The sequence below is a fragment of the Microcebus murinus genome, chromosome 1 (assembly GCF_040939455.1).
Source record: "Microcebus murinus isolate Inina chromosome 1, M.murinus_Inina_mat1.0, whole genome shotgun sequence".
Lineage (NCBI taxonomy): Eukaryota > Metazoa > Chordata > Mammalia > Primates > Cheirogaleidae > Microcebus > Microcebus murinus.
In genome coordinates, this window is record NC_134104.1 from 101,444,209 (window position 1) to 101,466,108 (window position 21,900).

The 21,900-nt window shown below is 33.9% G+C and overlaps 1 protein-coding gene and 1 pseudogene across 2 annotated transcripts in view; one reads left to right on the top strand and one right to left on the bottom strand.

Annotated features, from left to right (window-relative positions):
• Positions 1–21,900, bottom strand: part of RSRC1 (arginine and serine rich coiled-coil 1) — a 412,093-nt gene that overhangs the window by 377,589 nt on the left and 12,604 nt on the right. The window lies entirely within an intron of this gene.
• On the top strand, positions 18,440–19,727 carry LOC105857420 (inorganic pyrophosphatase 2, mitochondrial pseudogene; annotated as a pseudogene).

The window sequence follows — 21,900 nt, forward strand, 5'->3', positions numbered from 1 at the left end:
TTCTCTTGATCTTCTGTCATTCTACTATAAATGAGACAAAAGAAATAGATGGCAAGAAATTTAGTGCTGCCAAAACAAAATCACCTCCATCAAAAGCACAAATTAAATGTCTCTGACTTGATACTGTGCTAAATACTGCATAAAGAAGTACAGTCAATTTCTGGTTATCTGTACCAGTGAAGAAGAGCTATGGAAAATCAAAATGGACAGATCATGTACTCAGCTAGTTTAGGGTCATGTCCCCACTCTGTACAACAGTGAAACTTGGCTGAAAACCAGAAAAGTAGCCCTAACTTAGTTAAGCAATAAAGGGTCCATTCAGTCAACTCTGGAGTTCCCAGCTAGGAGACCCCACAACTCAGTTGCCCTCCTACGTAGAAATCTGGGCCCTGATTGTAGCTGAGCAGCAAAGTGCTCCAATAAGAGTCAAAAATTGACAAACTAAAAAGCAGCAACTTAAAGTACTGTTAAAAAAAAATAAAAGAAGAATTGAGGAACTAGAATGACAGTGCAATTTTAAAAAGCTGAGAAAAAATGTCTATGAAAAAGTCATCTAGTTTGCCATTAGAGAATACAGTTGTTCTGCCAACTATTCATAAGAACTTGGGTATTCTAAATTCACTAATGTGAAGGTAAGGACAACTAGTTAATTTTTGAACCTAAACAACAAATTATGACTTTAACATCTCAAAACTAATGTAAAATAATTGAAAAGTGCAAGGGCATCATTTTAAAACAAAGTAGCAAAAAAAAAAAAAAAATAGTGCTCATTTCTTTAATCAGTCTAATACTATAGACCTGCATAAAATCTTTTATTCAATATGAATCACTGTATCTTTTATTCAAAAATTTGGTGACTTCATAAATAATATGTAATGGTTTACTTTTACCAAATTTGGAGCACATATTATATAAAAATTCTAATTAAAGTAACTTGACAAAGAAGTAGAGGTGGGGTAAAGGAACAGTATCCAGCTTTTTTTTGTTTGTTTGTTTTTTGAGACAGAGTCTTACTCTATTTCCTGGGTTAGAATGCCATGGCGTCAGCCTAGCTCACAGCAACCTCAAACTGCTGGGCTCAAGCAATCCTACTGCCTCAGCCTCCCGAGTAGCTGGGACTACAGGCATAAGCCAACATGCCCTGCTAATTTTTTCTATATATTTTTAGTTGGCCAATTATTTTCTTTCTATTTTTAGTAGAGACAAGGTCTCGCTCTTGCTCAGGCTGGTTTCAAACTCCTGACCTTGAGTGATCCACCCGCCTCTGCCTCCCAGAGTACTAGGATTACAGACGTGAGCCACCACACCCGGCCAGTACCCAGTTTTTTAAATGAGCTCATTAATTTCTTAAAATTAATAATTAAAAGTCCATCTGTTTTGAATGTCAACGTAAAACTACTGCCAATTCCAGTCAAGGAAATATTAATAAAAATAGTGACCTGAATAAAAGCTAACTGTATCCAGAGTTAGACTCATGGCCTGGGCTTCTTCATTTTAGACAAATTTTATAAATATTGGTAAATTTTATTTATAAAAATTTTGTAAATTTTATTTACCCAAGTAAATAAAAGGATGTAGAAACACACATTTCACTCTCCTTACATGAATAGAGCAGATTCTTAAAACTTGAATTGGTAATCCCTTGTACTTATATGTGAGACTCATTTTACACTCATCATCCTTAAGCAGACAGCTTACTTTCACATTATCTAAGAATAATGTTGCCCAGTTTTGCTCTTCCAGAATTTTCTCATATCTTCTGTGGATTCTGCTTGATCACCCATTGAAAAACAAGAAGGGGAAAGAAAAAAAAAACCTTGCCCCCCACACACTCAAAGAACCATTTCTGCTACCACTACTTGGTTACCTTGGTCATTTTCTTTAGTCTCATCTTTCTCATCTAAAAGAAATAATCTAAAATAACCTTCTAGCCCTAAAAATTCTACATCCATACCTCTCCAGGACCTCATAGCCACCTCCAAAAGTTATAAGATGAGATAAACAAAGAGATAAATAAGAGATTTTGAGATAAACAAAAACTCACATAAGAAGAGTATTTCCAATGTAAATGCACAAAAGAGAAAGAAACCATTTAGCTCAGCATAAACCAAACTAGAACTTGGTAGGAAGCAAGTAGAAGCTGACCAAGTAGGCAATAATATACTGTTCAGTTCATTTAAATAGATTTAATTATCATTCTTTTAGAGCATGGCAACATGGCAAAATAGCAGGTACATCCATTAGTTTAAAAAAAAAAAAACCAAAACTGAAAAATATTTAAAAACTAATTTTTTGTTTAAATGACTATACATCATGAAACTTATTCCCATGCAATTTAGAAACAAATTAGAAATAGAATGAGTCCAATACTCACTTTATAGATGAAGACACCAAGCCTCAAAAAGGCTGATCCAGAGCACTTTCCATGCTATTTCTAATATGTCTTTAACGTCGCCTCCTATAAATTTCAAATTAGTTTCTACATGATAGAAATGAGATCAATTGAGAAGTGATTACTATCAAGTTTAAAGCTCAATCTGTACATTGAAAATTAATAAAACTGAGTGCATATCCATGTTTCTGTAACAGTAAGTAGGCTAGCATGCTTGCTAAAATCTTGGGTTATGAGCTATGAGTACTATGAATGGCTGAAGAATGTATCCATGTCTGGATGGATAAGAAGGCCTTCCAAAGAAATGCCTTTAAGTACAGACCTAAAAGATATTAATAAATTAGAGATAATGAGTAGGAGGAAAGTACATTTTGAGCAGAAGCAACCATATCTTCTAAGGTCCTGAGACAGAAAAAAAGAACTATTGAAAAACTAAGTATGACTAGGATTGTAAAGACATGATTGAAAAGGCAGGTAGGAGTCAGATCACAGAGGAAATGCAGCCCTCATCAACATTTTGGATTTATTCTAAACTGCTGAAATAAAGGAGGTACTATCAGATTTGCTTTTGGCTACCATGTGAAGAATGAATTAGAAGGGAAACTCCTTTGGAAAGGACTATCTATTTAAATATGCAAATCATATTTGGGATTCATAAAACAATCTGTGGCAGTAAACAGCACAGTTAAGAACTTCTACTAAGTTCCAATATTGTTATTTAGTTGGTACAGTGATGTTAGTTTACCAAATATTGAGATGATAAACCAAAAATAACTTTTATGTAATTAAATTAGTTTTAAGGAATCCAGGAATACTACACTCACATTTACCTGAATCTTTATAACACAAAAGGCTAGAAAAAAATTATCAATGAATTATCACTAAGGATTCAAGTAAACATTTCACAATGTCTCATTTCAAATGTTTATTGTTACACACTTAACAGAAATTACATCATAAAGTGTAAGTATGTAAGGAAAAGAAAAGACACTATACATAAAAAAAAAATCCCAGAATTATGATTACAATTATGTGGCAACTCCACATCTCTTTGTCTTTCATAGACCACATAATTAAAAGTTAATTGAATACCTTTCCAAAGAACCTCTTTTTCTGCCAGTGTTAGATATAGAACTCTTCCAGTGAAAGAGCAAAAGAAAGTTCTTCCTAGTTACACACTGTCAAGGACAAAAGTCAGACTAATCAAAAGATTCCCACCAAGAACTCCCTGACATCAACTAACATTTCACTGATAATTCAGCAAAAGAATATTCAGTATATACAGCCTTGATCTTTGTGAAATGGCTCATCTGTCAGGGATCTTTCATCTGCCATTCAAAATGACTAATCTAAAAGATGCTGAAAACTATGCAATACAGATTTTCACTTAAAGTTAATGATGTAATTTTATAAGTCAAAATCAGCTATAATAAAACACTATTTACACATATAATTTGGGTCTCTAAATACTGTAATTATATAAAATCAAGATGTGAAGATAGATACTTTTTAAGATAATCTGAAAGAAGAAATGTTTTATTTTTACTGGGAGTTAAGATGTTATAAACACATGGTTTAATAATTAATTTGGGGAAAATGAAGCTAAAACTACCGTAAACAATGAATACTCTTCAAAGAGTCTTCAATCATAGGTTAAATATTCTTCTCACATAAATTTTACATAATTTTATCCCTAACATTCTAGCAAGGTATTATGCTCTAATAAGAACTATCCTAATTTCACCCAGCAATATTTTCAGGCTGATATTATTCTCATTTCCTTGAATAATATCCATACTCCAGGGCCATTTTCTTTCTCATATTCAATATAATGCATGCTTGTATCAAGGTTCCTTTCTTCATATCCTGTCACAGTATCAATCACTGCCTCCTGTCCACTCAATCCACTTTTGATTTATCAGCCGCCGTCTTTCTGGACTCCATAACTCGACCCAAACCATTTTAACAAGACATTGACAAATAGCACCCAGTATCACATCAACCTGTTCCACTTAGTAAACTAAAAAACAGTAACTGTGACATCTCTGCATAAGTATTCCATTCTATTCCCCAGACTGATGTATATTAATGAGAAGATGGTATTTGAAATGCTTCTTCCACATCAGCATCTAATATGATCAAATTAGGAAATGGGATGATTTATTAAATTTTGTAGAGCTGAAATATTTCTTTATATCGCTCTATGTGTGGTTTCAGAAAGTGAGCTGTTGCTTTCAATTTTTCTACTGAAGATGTGCCTGCATTTCACAGACGAATTATTGTCTTTAAAAAGATTGCAAGAAGGCAAAATGTTATTAAGCAAATGCTCAGTAAAACAAACTAAATCGGTTTTAAAATTCCTAATTTAATGTAAATCTTGGTTGTTTCACTGAAATTCAGTTTGTGATCTTATTAAGTCATATTTGCATCGTACTGTCTTGCTGTAGGACAGTTTTAAATTTATAGCATTACCAAGCAGCTTCACTTCTTGACTTTTAAGATATGTCCTCAATAAAATAAATAATTTCTCTCTAAGCACACATTTTGTTCTTATTTTCAGATATAAGACAAAATAAAGATGAATAGATTAATAAAAGAATAAAATAAAAATAGAAAATCAACTGGGTCATTTCTATAATTTTCATAATTAGATGTTTAAATTTGTTTATTAAAGTGCTCCCCAGTAAAATTCAGTAACTGTTTCATAGTTTAAACTTTAACAATAAACTTTTAACTTTAAACAATAAATTTAAACTTTAAACAATAAATTAGTTTTTCATATTACATTTATATATGAAAGGGATATTTAATATGTTCACAATAAAAATCAAAGTGAAAATAAGAAAGAATAAATGTAAAACTAATGCTATCCCTAAATAAAGTCTCTTCTTACCTCATATTCTATTTTTCCAGGGATCTGTATATTCCAGAAGTCAAACTCTATTCATTTTAAAACTAAAGGATTTCCAAGAACAAAATCCACATTTAAGTATATCCCTAGGCTGACACTAGCATTTCTGAACTATATACTCAATAGTTTTCTAATGGAGTTATCAATGATTTGTTCCTGTTCATGGAAAAATTAAAGGATTACAAATAAATTAATTCTAAAGGGGCTCTCACTTTGTTCACTGACTAGAAAATAGCATAAAATTCAATATAGCAATGCAATGCATGAGTGTATGAGAAGGAGAAAAACATCACATAAACAAGAAAAGAATAGATCATCCAGTATAATAACTAATTGTGATTCCCAGATATTTACTACTTATATTTTATGTGAATAAGGATCATCTGTTTGGTCACTTTCATATGAAGTGGAATAGTAATCTTATAATTTTAAAGAGGCTAATCTAATTTTTAAGTTGAAAAAAATTCAGTATTGTTCAAGTCAAAGAAATAACATGAAGAATACTACATTGTTAAAATGCAATCCCATCTTTCTTTTTAATACTCAAGAAAAGGTGCCAGAAAAAATTAGATCATCAGACATGCTATCCTTTCTTCCTTAGATAGATAAAGACATGGAGAAAATGAGAATTATCTTTTTTAAAAGTCTGTTAAAAATACCTTTTTAAAAGTTATGTTAAAATATAAAATAGAAGCAAATTCACAAGTATATTCTCATATGTAACACACACAATAACTAAAATTAATTTTTAAGAAAAAAATAACATTTATGCTGATCATTCCAGTTGACAAAGTACTTTCATTACATTATTTTATTAGATAAATGCATTTTATAAAATTGTTATACTCTTCTTCCAATTAATAAATATTTGTTACTTGTTCTACTTGTAATACCATAATTATTAATAGTAAATAAAATTTTCATAATTTTCTCTAATACATAATAATTGATCTCTTCCTTAACATCCTTCACACTTGTAGTCTACAGGATATACAGTTTTAACTCACAAAGTCTTCAAGTTGACTTCTTTTTTTTTTTTTTTTTTTTTTTTTGAGACAGAGTCTCGCTTTGTTGCCCAGGCTAGAGTGAGTGCCGTGGCATCAGCCTAGCTCACAGCAACCTCAAACTCCTGGGCTCGAGTGATCCTTCTGCCTCAGCCTCCCGGGTAGCTGGGACTACAGGCATGCGCCACCATGCCCGGCTAATTTTTTTTTTTTTTTTTTATATATATATCAGTTGGCCAATTAATTTCTTTCTATTTATAGTAGAGACGGGGTCTCGCTCTTGCTCAGGCTGGTTTTGAACTCCTGACCTTGAGCAATCCGCCCGCCTCGGCCTCCCAAGAGCTAGGATTACAGGCGTGAGCCACAGCGCCCGGCCTGACTTCTTGAATTAAAAGCAAAATACAAATCTTATCAAAGAAAAAAGATTCATGCAAAAGAGCCCGGAGAGTGAATAATAATGGGAAACATTTGCTGGGAGTACCAAGTTCATGACTAAATCTGTCACTTTAAACCACTCAATGCTACCTATACACAATAGGTCTTTTGGATATGGCACAATAGACCGTATTATTTCAACGCATGTTAGGCAATAAAAAGAAAATCAAACTGACCATGGGCTCTTCAATATATAGTAGTGACTAGCAAAGTCAGACAAAAAAAATCAAAGGATCAGTGAGAACAAAAAAAGATGAAAATGTATTAGAAAATAAACATAATCATCTCACTAATTAAAGAAAAAACATTTAACAAAAATCAATACCGACTAGAGCTAAAAATTCTCCGCACACTAGAGTTCTTCAGTCTCATAAAAAACAACCACAATAAACTTACAACTACTATAATATTTAAAGGTGAATAAGTGAATACTTTCCTCCTAAGATAAAGAAGGCAAGAATGCCCACTCTCACCACTTTTCCTCAACACTGAAATGGAATTCCTAGACATTACAATGAGCTAAGCAAACTAAATGAATGGTACATAGTTCAAAAAAGACAAGTGAAACTCTCAATTTTCAAGTATTATAATTGTTTTCAGAGAAATTCCTAAGGTATCTTCAAAACATCTTCTAAGTAGCAAGGTTATAAGATACAAACTAAATATACAAAAACACATAAAATATAAAATGTACAAAATATAATATAAAAAATATACCATTACAAAATCAATTATATATCTATATGCACGTCCAGCATCTAAAGTCTACATCTGACACCTTTGCTTTCTGATAGTTTAATGTACACAAACTTTGTTTCATGCACAAAGTTATTTAAAATATTATATAAAATTACCTTTAGGCTAAGGCATACATGAAACATAAATAAATTTTGTGCTTAGACTAGGGTCCTTTCCCCAAGATATTTCATTATGTATATGTAAATATTCCAAAATTTAAAAAAATCCAAAATCCAAAACACTTCTGGTCCCAAACATTTCAGGTAAGGGATACTTAACCTATATTGGCAACAAATAATTAGAAAATAAAATTCTAAAATAACTCTATTTTCAATAGTGTCAAAAATGTGGAAATAAATTTAACAAAAGATGTACAGTATGGACTGAATCTTATGCCCTCCAAAATTCATATGTTGAAACCTTAATCCCCAATGTGATGTCCTTTGGGTAATAATGGGATTAGTGGCCTTATCAGAAGAGACAAGAGAGAGTTTGCTTCCCCTCTCTGTTCTCCATCACATAAGAAGGACACAACAAGATGACCATCTGTGAACCAGAAAGAGGGTCCTCATCAGAACCCAAAAATGTTGGCACCCTCATCTCTAACTTCCCAGACTCTAGAACTCTGAGAAATAAATTTATGTTATTAAAGCCATCCAATCTATGGTATATTGTCAAAGCTGTCCTAACTGACTAAGGCAATGTGTAAGACCTCTACACTGAAAACTACATAATATTGATGGGAGAAACCAAAGAAAAGCCAGATAAATGAAGAGATACACCATGTTCATAAATTGGAAGACTCAATTTATTATGTTGTCAATTCTCCTATTCTACTGATTCAATGAACTTCCAATCAAAATCTCAGCAATATTTTTTAAAGAAATTGTCAAGCTGAATCTAAAATTTACATGGAAATGTAAACAATACCTGATTTCAAGAATTACTATAAAACCACAATAATCTAAATTGTGTAAGACTGGTGTAAAAATAAACGGACCAATAGAACCAAACAGACAATCCAGAAATAGAATCACATTCATTTGGTCAGTTGGTTTTCAACAGAGGTACCAAGACTACTCAGTAAGAAAATGAAACTACTTAAAAAATGGTGCTAGACCTCCATATGGAAAAAAAATTGCACTAAAGATACAATATCCTGTAGTATTTAATTCCTGTAGTATTCAATTCAATTCAATATACAATTCCTATAGTATTATTGCCAAAAATGCATAGCACATTCTAATCAGAGAAAACACCATACAAACTCAAATTGAGGGACAGTCTACAAAATAAATATCAGGTTCATCAAAAGTGTCATGAAAGATGAAGCAAAGACTAAGGAACTCTCAAAGACTGGAGGAGACTAAGGAGCGATAACAACTAAATGCAATGTAGGTGCCTAGAATGGATCCGGAAACTGAAAAAGGCTATTATAAGAAAACTGATGAGATTTAAATAAGATCTGTATTCTGGTTACATAGTATTGCAATTCTAATGCCCTGCTTTTGACTACTGTATGAAGTGAGGTGGTATGAGGAGTATAAGGAAATTCTACATTATTTCTTACAACATTTTATTAGTCTAAAATTAGTTTATAATAAAGGTTTAAAAATGACCATAAGAAACAAAAACATTAATTTGAGGATGATAGCAAGATGGCAAAATAGGAAGACTCATCCCTCGTTCTCCCAAAAGACACTGACAAAACAAAAATATAAATAGAACTTCAGAAAACAGTTTAGAAGTTGTATCATACCACAAAAGTACAAAGCCTAGTACAGCTACATTCAAACAGGTAAGAAGAGCCATTTTACTTTACCTGCGTCTTTACAAAGCCAGCAAACCTCAGCTCAGTTCATGGCTTTTGGAGGGGTGGGGCTAGAGAAGCATGGCACATGCATCTAATGTTCTGGTATTTCAGAAGGCTATCCAAGGTTTCTGTCTCACCTGGAGCACTAATAGCTAATCAGCATAATGTGGATGTCTGGGTGTGCTAAGTCAAGAAAAAACAGGACCAGATTGCCATGGCACCAGAGGGACTATAGTACCAAAGAGGCTGGGGGGACTCAGTGCCATCAATAGACACCTAACTTCTTGTGTCTCCCTTGAGAGTGAGAGAGAAGAATGGTGCACATAATTTCAGCATTCTAGCATTTTAGAGAGCAGCCATAAGGAATAGTATCTGTCTTACCTGTTTAAGGGTGCTAATGGGGGAGTTTGCATGCATTGCTTGCCTGCATGCCACTGAGAATAAAGAAGAGGACAGTTTGCTGCTATAGCACCAGAGAACCCAAGTACCACAGATACCAGAGGGAATAAAAGAACACAAACTCAAAAAAAAAAAAAAAAACCCTCTAAATAGGACATTACACAGAAAAGCCCAGATAAAACACATCCTCCAAAAGAGGGTTCACGGGTTCCTAGGAACTCTACCCAGAATGACTGGGTGAAGAACTTCCCCTATAACAAGCCCGTCCATAAAGATTGGGAAAGGTGGATGTTCTATCAACTGTATAAAACTTAGCCTGGATGGATAGATGGATGGATGGATGGATGGATGGATGGATGGATGGATGGATGGATGGATGGATGGATGGATAGATAGATAGATAGATAGATAGATAGATAGATAGATAGATAGATAGATAGATAGACAGACAGACAGATCACAGGTAAAACAAAGAAACAAGGAAACCTGCCCAATGAAAGAAACAAAATAGATAGATAGATAGATAGACAGACAGATCACAGGGAAAACAAAGAAACAAGGAAACCTACCCAATGAAAGAAACAAAATAAATCTCCAGAAACCAACCCCAAAGAAATTGAGACCTATAAATTACATGAAAATGAACTGAAAATAATTGTTGTAAAGCTCAAGGACAACTAAACAACATAAGGAAAATGAAGCATGAACAAAATAAGACTATCAAAAAAGACAGAAATTATGAGAACCAAGCAGAAATGCTAGAGGTGAATACAATAACTAAATTGAAAAATTCACTAGAGAGGGCAACAGCCAACATGGTCAAGCAGAAGAAACTATCAGCAAACACAAAGACAGGTCATCTAAAACTATTGAGTCAGAGGAACAAAAAGAAAAAAGAACAAATAAAAGTGAAGAAAACCTAAGTGACCATGAGACACCACTAAGCAGACCAATATACACATTCTGGGAGTCAAAGAAGAAGAAGAGAGAAAGGGACAGAAAGCTTATTTGAAGAAATAATGGTTGAAAATTCTCAAATCTGAAAAAGCAAATGGGCATACAAATTCAAGAAGCTCAAGGAACTCTAACAGATAAACTGTAAGAGGCCAACACAGACACATTATAAATCAAACATAAAAAAAGTAAAGATAAAAGGAGAATCTTGAAAGCTGCAAGAGAAAAGTAATTTGTCATATACAAGGGAGCTTCATAGTATTATCAGTGATTTAGCAGTAGAAATCTTACAGGTCGGAAGGCAGTCGGGTAATATACTGAAAGTGCTGAAAGAAAAACTGTCAAACAAGAATACTATATCTGACAAAACTGCTCTACAAAAAACAAAAGAGAAATAAAGACTTCCTCAGATAAACAAAAGCTAAGGGAATTTTTTACCACTAGACCTGCCTCATAAGAAATATTAAAAAGAGTTCTATATGTTGAAATGAAAGGATGCTAGATAGCAACACAAAAGCACATGAAAATATAAAGTTGATTGGTAAAGGTAAATATAATATTATAACACTGTAATTGTGGTACGTAAAGCAATTTTAATTCTGGAATAGAATTTAAAAGACAAAAGCATAAAAAAACAGGAACTATAAAATTCTATTAATGAATACATTAAAATAAATTGTAAACTGTGATGTCAATAAAATAAAGTAAGGGTGGTAAGATGTAAAAGACTAGAGTTTTTGTACACAAGGTTATTTGCTGTCAGTTTAAAATAGACAATAAGATGTTTCAGGCTGGGCACAGTAGCTCATGCCTGTAATCCTAGTACTCTCAGAGGCCGAGGCAGGAGGATTCCTTGAGCTCAAGAGTTCAAGACCAGCCTGAGGAAGAGTGAGACACTGTCTCTACTAAAAATAGAAAGAAAAAAAAAAAATTAGCAAGTGAACTAAAAATAGAAACAAAAAATCAGCCAGTCATGGTGGCTCACACCTGTAGTCCTAGCTACTTGGGAGGCTGAGGCAGGAGGATCACTTCAGCCCAGGAGTTTCAGGTTGCTATGAACTAGGCTGATGCCATGGCATTCACGCTAGCCCAGGCAACAAAGCAAGACACTGTCTCAAAAAAATTAAAAATTTAAAAAAAAACAAAGATGTTTCAGGTAAGCCTCATGGTAACCACAAAGAAAATACCTATAGAACATATACAAAAGAAAATGAGAAAGAAATCAAAGTATATCAGTATAAAAAATAAAACGCAAAAGGAGACAGCAAGCAAAGAGTGATAAAATAGCTACAAGATAGAAAACAATTAATAAATGGCAACAGCAACTCCTCTTTTATCAACAGTTACTTTAAATGTACGTGGATTAAATTCCCCAAACAAAACAACATATAGGGTAGCTGAATGGATTTTTCAAAAAACAAGATGCAACTATAGTATATGTTCTCTGTAAGAGACTCATCTTAGATGTAAAGACAATGTATGATGAAAAAAAAAGATGGAAAAAGATAATGCATACAAATGGTAACCAGAAAAGAAGTGGCCATACTTAAACAAAATAAACTGTAAGTCAAAGACTGTCAGAAGGGGCAAAGAAGATCATTATGTATGATAAATAGGTCCATTCTTTAGGAAGATATATCTTTAGGAAGATATTAATATATATCCACCTAACATCAGAGTACCCAAATATATGAAGCAAATATTGTCATAATGGAAGGCAGAAATATTTAATAACATAATAAGAGTAGGAGATTTCAAAATTCCATTTCCAATAATGGACAGGACAACAAGACAAAACATAAATAAGAAAACGGAAGACTTAAACAACACTATCAACTGGACCTAACAGACATAACAACATATCAACTGGACCTAACAGACATAACGCAGAACACTCCACTAACCAGCAACAAAATACACATTCTTCTCAAGCACACAAGAAACAAAATCTCCAGGATAGATTACATGTTAGGCCACAAAAATATACAATGTTTTATATGTATAAAGCCCTAAAATTAATAAGACTGAAATCGTACCAAATATCTTTTCCTAACACAATGAAATAAAACTATAAATCAATAGCAGTGGGAAAACCTTAAAATCCATAATTTGTAAAAACTAAAATACACACTCCTGAACAACCAATGGATCAAAGGAAAAATCACAAGGGAAATAAGAAAATACCTTGAGAGAAATGAAAACACATATATTAAAAGTTATAAGAGGCCGGGCGCTGTGGCTCACGCCTGTAATCCTAGCTCTTGGGAGGCCGAGGTGGGCGGATTGCTCAAGGTCAGGAGTTCAAAACCAGCCTGAGCAAGAGCGAGACCCCGTCTCTACTATAAATAGAAAGAAATTAATTGGCCAACTGATATATATATATATAAATTAGCCGGGCATGGTGGCGCATGCCTGTAGTCCCAGCTACTCGGGAGGCCTGAGGCAGAAGGATCACTCAAGCCCAGGAGATTGAGGTTGCTGTGAGCTAGGCTGACGCCACGGCACTCACTCTAGCCTGGACAACAAAGTGAGACTCTGTCTCAAAAAAAAAAAAAAAAAAAAAAAAGTTATAAGAAACAGCAAAAACAGTACTAAGAGGAAAACTTATAGCATAAAATATACATTATAAGAAAAGAAAAATCTCATCTTGACAATCTAACTTCACACTTCAAGGAACTACAAAAAGAAAAACAAACTAAACCAAAAGTAAGCCAAAGAAAGAAAATAATGAAGATTAGAGAAAAAATAAATGAAATGGAGAAAAGAAAAACTTTAGAAAAAAATCAACAAAACTAATAGTATTTTTAAAAAATTAACGAAATTAGCAAGCACTTAGCTAGATTAGAAAAAAATAAGAGAAGACTCTAATAACTAAAATCAGAAATGAAGAAGAGACATTATATCAGATGCTACAAAATTAAAAGGATTATAAGAGACTACTAAGAATGCCAACAAACTGAATAACCTAGAAGAAATGCATAAATTCCCAGAAACATACAACCTACTAAGACTGAATCATGAAGAAACAAAAAATCTGAACACAGCTATAATTAGTAAGGTGATTGAATCAGCAATCAGAAATCTCCCAACAAACAAAAGACCAGGAGCAGACAGTTTCTTTGGAGAATTCCACTGAACATTTAAAGAATTAATGCCAATTCTTCTCAAAATCTTCCAAAAATTGAAGAGGAGGGAACACTTTCAAACTCATTTTATGAGGCCAGCATTACCCTGAGACCAAAGACAGACAAAAATTACACAAAAACTATAGGCCAAAATCTCTGATGAATATTGATGTAAAAATCTTTAACAAAATACTAGTAAACTGAATTCAACAGCACATAAAGAAATTCATAAACCATGACCTGATGATACACCAGGGATTTAGCTCTGCAATGCATGGATGATTCAACATATAAAAATCAGTAAATATAATACAACACATTATACTTTTATTTTTATTTTATTTTATTTTATTTTTAAGACAAGGTCTCACTCTGTTGCCCTGGGTAGAGTACAGTGGTGTCATCAAAGCTCACTGAAACCTCAAACTCCTGTGCTCAAGTGATTCGCCTGCCTTAGCCTCCTAAATAGCAAGAACTACAGCTATACACCACCACACCCAGCTAATTTTTTCTATTTTTTGTAGAAACAGGGTCTCACTCTTGCTCAGGCTGGTCTCCAACTCCTGACCTCAAGCAATCCTCCTGCCTCAGCCTCCAAGAGTACTAGGATTACAGGCATGAGCCACTACACCCAGCCTAATACAACACATTAACAAAATGAAGAACAAAAATCACATGGTCACATCAATTGATGCAGAAAAAGCATTTAACAAAATTCAATATTCTTTTATGACAAAAACACCCAATAAAATAGTAATAGAAAGAAATTACCTCAACATAATAAAAGTAATATATGAGAAGCCCATAGCCATCATCATACTCCATAGTGAATAACTAAAAGCTTTTCCTTTAAGATCAGGAAGAAGACCAGAATGCCCATTCTCAACACTTCATTCAGCATAGTGCTGAAGTCCTAGTGAACAAAAAGATATAAAAGACATCCACAAATTGGGGGAAAAAAGTAAAATTATCTATGTTCACAGATGACATGATCTTGTATGTATAAAACCCTAAAGACTATACATATATACTCATAAACTATTAGATCTAATAAATGAATTCAGCAAAGTTGCAGGACACAAAAACAATACTGATCAGTTGTGTTTCTTTAACAATAAACAATGAAATTAAGAAAAGTATCCCATTTATAGCAGCATCAAAAAGAATAAAATGCTTATTTAAGACTTTTACACTGAAGACTATAAAACACTGCTGAAAGAATTTAGAGAAGACACAATTAAATGGAAAACACCCCTTGTTCATGGATTGGATGACCTAAAATGGCTAAAATGTCTATAACTACCCAAAGCAATTTACATATTCCATGCAATCCCTATCAAAATCCCAATGACATTTTTTGCAGAAATAGAAAATGAAATCCTAAAATTCAGATGGAATCTGACAGAAAATCATATGGAAACGACTCCAACTAACCAAAATAACCTTGAAAAAGAAGTACAAAGCTGAATGCCTCAAATTTAGTGACTTCAAAATATATTACAAAGCTACAGTAATCAAACCAGTATGTTACTAGCATAAAGTCAGCCATATATACCAATGGAACAGGATGGAGGGCCCAGAAATAAATCCTCCAGTATTTATTTGGTCAAATTTATATGGTCAAATTTATATGGTCATATTTATATGGTCAAATTATCTTGGAAAAGGTGCTAAGACTGTAAGATGGGTAGAAGCTACTTTCTTGAATAAATGGTGAGAAAACTGGATATCTATATCCAAAAGATGGACCCTGATCTTACACCACATACAAAAACTAACTCAAAGGCCAGGTGCACTGGCTCATGCCTATAATCCTGGCACTCTGGGAGGCTGAGGCAGGAGGACTGCTTGAGGTCAGGAGTTCGAGACCAGCCTGAGTAAGAGCGAGACCCCATCTCTACCAAAAATAGAAAAAGTTAGCTGGGCATAGTGATGTACACCTGTAATCCCAGCTATTTGTGAGGCTAAGGCAGGAGGATCACTGAAGCCCAAGAGTTTGAGGTTACAGTGAGCTATGATGATGCCACTGCACTCTTGCCAGGGCAACAGAGCAAGACACTTTCTCAAAAACAAAAAAAAATCCTCAGAATAAAGACCTGAACACCTGAACGTAAGACCTGAAACCATAAAACTCCTAGAAAAAAAAGGAGGAGAAAAAAGCCTCCTGATACTGGAATGGGCAATGTCGTGTCTTAGATATGGCACCAAAAGCACAGATAACAAAAGCAAAAACAGACATCTTAAACTACATCAACTCTTCTGTGCAGCAAAAGGAATAATCAACAAATTATAAAAAGCAACCTACCGAATGGGAGAGATTATTTGCAATGCATACACGAGATAAGTGGTTAATATCCAGAACATACAAAGCAGTTCTACAACTCAATAAAAAACAAACAGGCCAGCATGGTGGCTCACACCTGTAATCCTAGCACTTTGGGAGGCCAAGGTGGAAGGATTGCTTGAAGTCAGGAGTTCAAGACCAGCTTGAGCAAGAGTGAGACTCTGTCTCTACAAGAAATAGAAAAATTAGCTGGGGATGGTGGTAGGTACCTATAGTCCCAGCTACTCAGGAGACTGAGACAGGATGATCACTTGAGGCCAGGAGTTTGAAGGTACAATGAACTATGATGATGCTATCATTCTCTAGCCCAGGAAACAGAGCAAGATTCTTTCTCATAAATAAATAAATAAGTAAATAAAAAATAAATAACCCAATTAAAAAATGGACAAAGAACTTGGACAAAGAACTTAGACATTTCTCCAAAGAAGATATAGAAATACCCAACAAACATATGGCCAATAAACATATGAAAAAAAGAGGCTCAATATCACTAAGCATCAGAAAAATGCAAATCAAAAAAACACAATGAGATATCACTCATTAAGATGGCCGCTCTCAAATAAATAAATAAAAAGTGTTGGCAAAGATGTGGAGAAACTAGAACTTTTGCACACTATTAGTGATATTATAAAATGGTCTGGCTGCTATAGAAAACAGTATGGAAAACTGCCTATGGAAAACAGTCCTCAAAATATTAAAAATAGAACTACCATGTGATCTACTTCTAGATTCTACTTCTGGGTGGGATTCAGTTCCAAGAGAATTGAAAGCAGGGTCTTGAAGAGATGTTTGCATACCATGATCATTGAAGCATTACTCACAATAGTCAAGACATGGAATCAACCTAAGTGTTGATCAGTCTATGAATGGATAAAGAAAATATGGGGTGGGGGGTGTGTGTGTGTGTATATATATATATACATACATACACACACACACACACACATACATACATACAAAGGAATATTATGCAGACTTAAAAAATAAAATTTGTCATATGCTGCAACATGGATGAATCTTGAAGATATTATAGTAAGTAAAACAGAAATAAGCTAACCATAAAACAACAAATATTGCATGATTCTACTTATATGAGGTATCTAACATAACCAAACTACTAGAAAAAGGAGTAGAATGGCAGTTGCCATAGGCTGGGGTCCGGGGGGGGGGGCGGGGGGGAATGGGGAATTGTTGTTCAATGTCTAGAGAGTCAAGCCAGATGAAAAAGTTCTAGAGAACTATTGTATTAATACAACAATGTACATATAGTTAACAATACTATAATATACACTTAAAAATTAACAGGGTAAATTTACATGTTTTTACATGTAAATTTACACCATAATTTTACACCATAATTTTTTTACACCATAAAAAAATTAATTTGAGATATATAATAGATATAAACACAAAAGCTTAAACTATAAATGCAAATTAAAAACTATGAGATACCTCTACATACTCACCAGTCTGGCTAAAATGAAAACACTAACCCCACCAAGTATTGGTAAGATTGTAGATAATTGGAACTCTCATACAATATTGGTGGGAATATAAAATGACACAGCTACTTTAGAAAACCATTTGGAAAACTATCTGGCTGTTTCTTGTAAAACTAAACAGATACCTACCCTAGACTGAGAAGTTCTACTACTAGGTTATTTACTTAAGAGAAAAGAATACAGATATTCATGAAAAGAACTGTAAAACAAATGTTTATAGCAGCTTTATTCATGATAGCCAAGCCCAGAAACATCCAAAGCATTCATCAATAGGAAAATAGATAAACTGTGGCACATACACTACTCAGCAACAAAAAGGAAAAGGTATTGATACACAGATGAAAGCATTATGCTAACTGAAAGAAGCCATATGCAAAAGAATACTATTATATAATTACACCTACAGAAAATTTTAGAAAAAATGTGATTTATCTATATAATAGAATACTACTCAACAATAAAAAGAAATGAACTACTGACACACCATGGATGAATCTCATAAGTATCATGCTGATTTTTTTTAAAAGCCTTAAATAAAAAGTTACATATTATATGTTTCCATTCACATGAAAACTGATCTATGGCAGAAGAAAATCAAAACTATGGACACCTCTGAGGGGCTTACAAGCAAGGAATAATTGAGAAGTTTATGACGGAGATTTCTGGGGTAACAGTAATATTCTATATTTTGCATTATCAAAGCTCAGTAAATATATGCTTAGAATTCATTCATTTCATTATATATAAATTTTGTCTCAAAAGAAAAAATTGTCAAAGTTTTTGTTTTGAAAAGAAAAAGAATCTGGAGGCCCGCGCGGAGCGGCCGCCGAGGACGCCATGCGCGCTGCTGCCGCTGCTGCACACTGGCCGGCCGCCACCCACCTGCGCAGGGGAGCGAGCGCCGGCCAGGGCCGCCACCCACCTGCGCAGGGGAGCGAGCGCCGGCCAGGGCCGCCACCCACCTGCGCAGGGGAGCGAGCGCCGGCCAGGGCCGCGCAGCGCCATGCCCTGTACCGCACGGAGGAGCGCGGCTGGCCCCGCTCGCTGGTCTACCGCGTCTTCTTCAAGAATGTAGCTGGTCACTACATTTCCCCCTTTCATGATATCCCTCTGAAGGTGGATTCTAAAGAGGAGAATGGCATTCCTACAAAGAAAGCACGAAATGATGAATATGAGAATTTGTTTAATATGGTTGTAGAAGTACCTCGGTGGACAAATGCTAAAATGGAGATTGCCACTGAGGAACCATTGAATCCTATTAAACAAGATGTAAAGAATGGCAAGCTACGCTATGCGGCGAATATCTTTCTTCACAAGGGTTATATATGGAATTATGGTGCCCTCCCTCAGACTTGGGAAGATCCCCATCAAAAAGATAAGAGCACAAACTGCTGTGGAGATAATGATCCTATTGATGTTTGTGAAATAGGCTCAAAGGTTCTTTCTCGTGGAGAGGTTATTCATGTGAAGATACTTGGAATTTTGGGTCTCATTGATGAAGGTGAAACAGATTGGAAATTGATTGCTATCAATGTGAATGATCCTGAAGCTTCAAAATTTCATGATATTGGTGATGTTAAGAAGTTCAAACCAGGCTACCTGGAAGCTACCCTTAATTGGTTCAGAGTTTATAAAGTGCCAGAAGGAAAACCAGAAAACCAGTTTGCCTTTAATGGAGAATTCAAAAACAAGGCTTTTGCTCTTGAAGTTATTAAATCTACTCATGAATGTTGGAAAGCATTGCTGATGAAGAAGTGTAATGGAGGGGCTATAAATTGCACAAACGTTCAGGTGTGTGATAGCCCTTTCCATTGCACTCAAGATGAAGCAAGATCCTTAGTTGAATCGGTATCATTTTCACTGAATAAAGAAAGTGATGAAGAAGATGCAGAGCAAGCGTGGTACTTCCTTGGCAAGTGATTGGAACATTTGAAATTCTGCCATCAAGACTCCAAACTCCAAGGACTCCAAGACTTCCTTTCCCCTTAGTGCTAGATAGAGATAGGCAGGTCTACGAGCATTTGCTGATTTCCTGTTAAAACTTATTTTTTTCAAATTTTTGAAGATATGCAATATATAAATAAATACTAAAATGTTTGAAAAAAAAAAAGAAAGAAAAAGAATCTATAAATACTGAACTCTAGTTTGTGATAAGTATGCTGAAGTATTTAAGCAGAAAGCATACTGATGCCTGCAATCAAAAATGCATCCAAAAACTAAGATTAATGCATAGAGAGAAGAATAAATGAATAGATACATGCTAAAGTAAAACTTTAGTGATAATATCTAGGTGGTACATACAGGAGTATACTATAAAATTCTTTTAACTTTGCCATATGCTTGAAATGTTTCATAATAATATCCTAAGGAAAAAAAAATCTATGAGATTGGCAGGGCACGGTGGCTCACGCCTGTAATCCTAGCTCTCTGGGAGGCCAAGGTGGGCGGATCGTTTGAGCTCAGGAGTTCGAAACCAACCTGACCAAGAGCGAGACCCGTCTCTACTATAAATAGAAAGAAATTAATTGGTCAACTAATATATATATAGAAAAAAATTAGCCGGGCATGGTGGCACATGCCTGTAGTCCCAGCTACTCGGGAGTCTGAGGCAGCAGGATTGCTTGAGCCCAGGAGTTTGAGGTTGCTGTGAGCTAGGCTGACGCCATGGCACTCACTCTAGCCTGGGCAACAAAGTGAGACTGTCTCAAAAAAAAAAAAAAAAAAAAAATCTATGAGATAAATTTGAAGCAGTGATTAGAGGAAAATTTATAACCCTAAACACTTACATCAACAGAAATTAAGTATAAATATAAAATAAATCAAATTCCTAGCTCAAAAGACTAGAAAAAGAATAACAAACTAAACCAAAGGAAAGCACAAAACAGGAAATAATAAGATTAAAAGCAATAATAAGATAAATAGAAAAATAGATTTAATTAACAAATCAAAATCAATTTTTTAAAAAAAATTAAGAAAATAGTTAACTCACTAGCTAACTTAAATGAGAGAAAGCATAAATATACAACATAATAAATGACAAGAGGAAAATAAGCATTAAAACAGGAGAGAAGCAAATTTTAAATCATTAGAGGCTACTAAATAAATTTTTAAATGTATAGTAGAAAAATAGAGTTTACCAAAATTAAACCTGTAAGAAATAGCAAGTTTAAACTAACCCATTTCTCTTGAAGAAATAAAGTTACCAATGACCTACTTGACAAAAAACAAAACACCAAGCCAGGATAGTTTCACAAGTGTACCAAAACTTCAAAGACTAGATACTCCTCAGGATACACAGAGTGTTCCAGAGCGTTGAAAATATAGGAAAACTTTCCAACCCTGTTTGTGAAACAAGGATAATACTGATACCTAAATTTAATAAAGATAGTACAAAAAAGTAAAATAACAGACTAATATCACATATGACTATGTAAAAGTACTAAATTTTAAAATTAGTGGACAGAATCCCATGCCACATTAAGAAAATACACTAAGATCAAGTGAGATTTATTCCAGAAATGCAATATTTGTTCTTCAATAGATCTAAGGGTAAAAAATCATACAATTATATTCACAGACAATGAAAAAGCCTTGGACAAAATTCAATATCCAGTCCTGGAAAAAACAAAACCAAAAAAACACCAAGATGGACCCCTCTTAATACAACAAAATATATACACTTTGGTCCTACAGCCAGCATTATTTATTAATGGGCAAACATTAGAGGCATTTTCAATAAAATCATATAGAAGACAAGGATGTATATCAATGTTATACTAGAGGTAAAAGCCAATGCAATTAGATAAGAGAAATCAAATGGAAGGATAAGAATTAGTAAAGAAGGAAAACTATTTCTATAAGCAGATAATATGATAAACCCTAAAGAATCACTGATAAAACTAATTCAAACAATAAAAATAATTGAATAATGTAAGAAGACAAAAAATTAACATTTGGTTCTATAGGTTTCACATACAGAAACAGTAACTAGTTAGATACTATAATGATGGAGAAAACCCCACTTATAACAGCATTAAGAAGCTGAAATACTTTGGAATAAACTTAGCAAGAAATGAGCAAAACTTTATATGAGGAAAACTTTAAAACACTCCTGAATCACCAAAACACTGGACTAAAAAAAAAAAAAAATGATTAATCATCCTTTTGCTCTTAAATAGAACTCAACATGATAAAGGTATTCTCTTTAATTTACAAATTTGATTTAAATCCCAATAAAAACACCAAAAAGCTTTTTTAATCAACCTAGACAAAGTAATACTAAA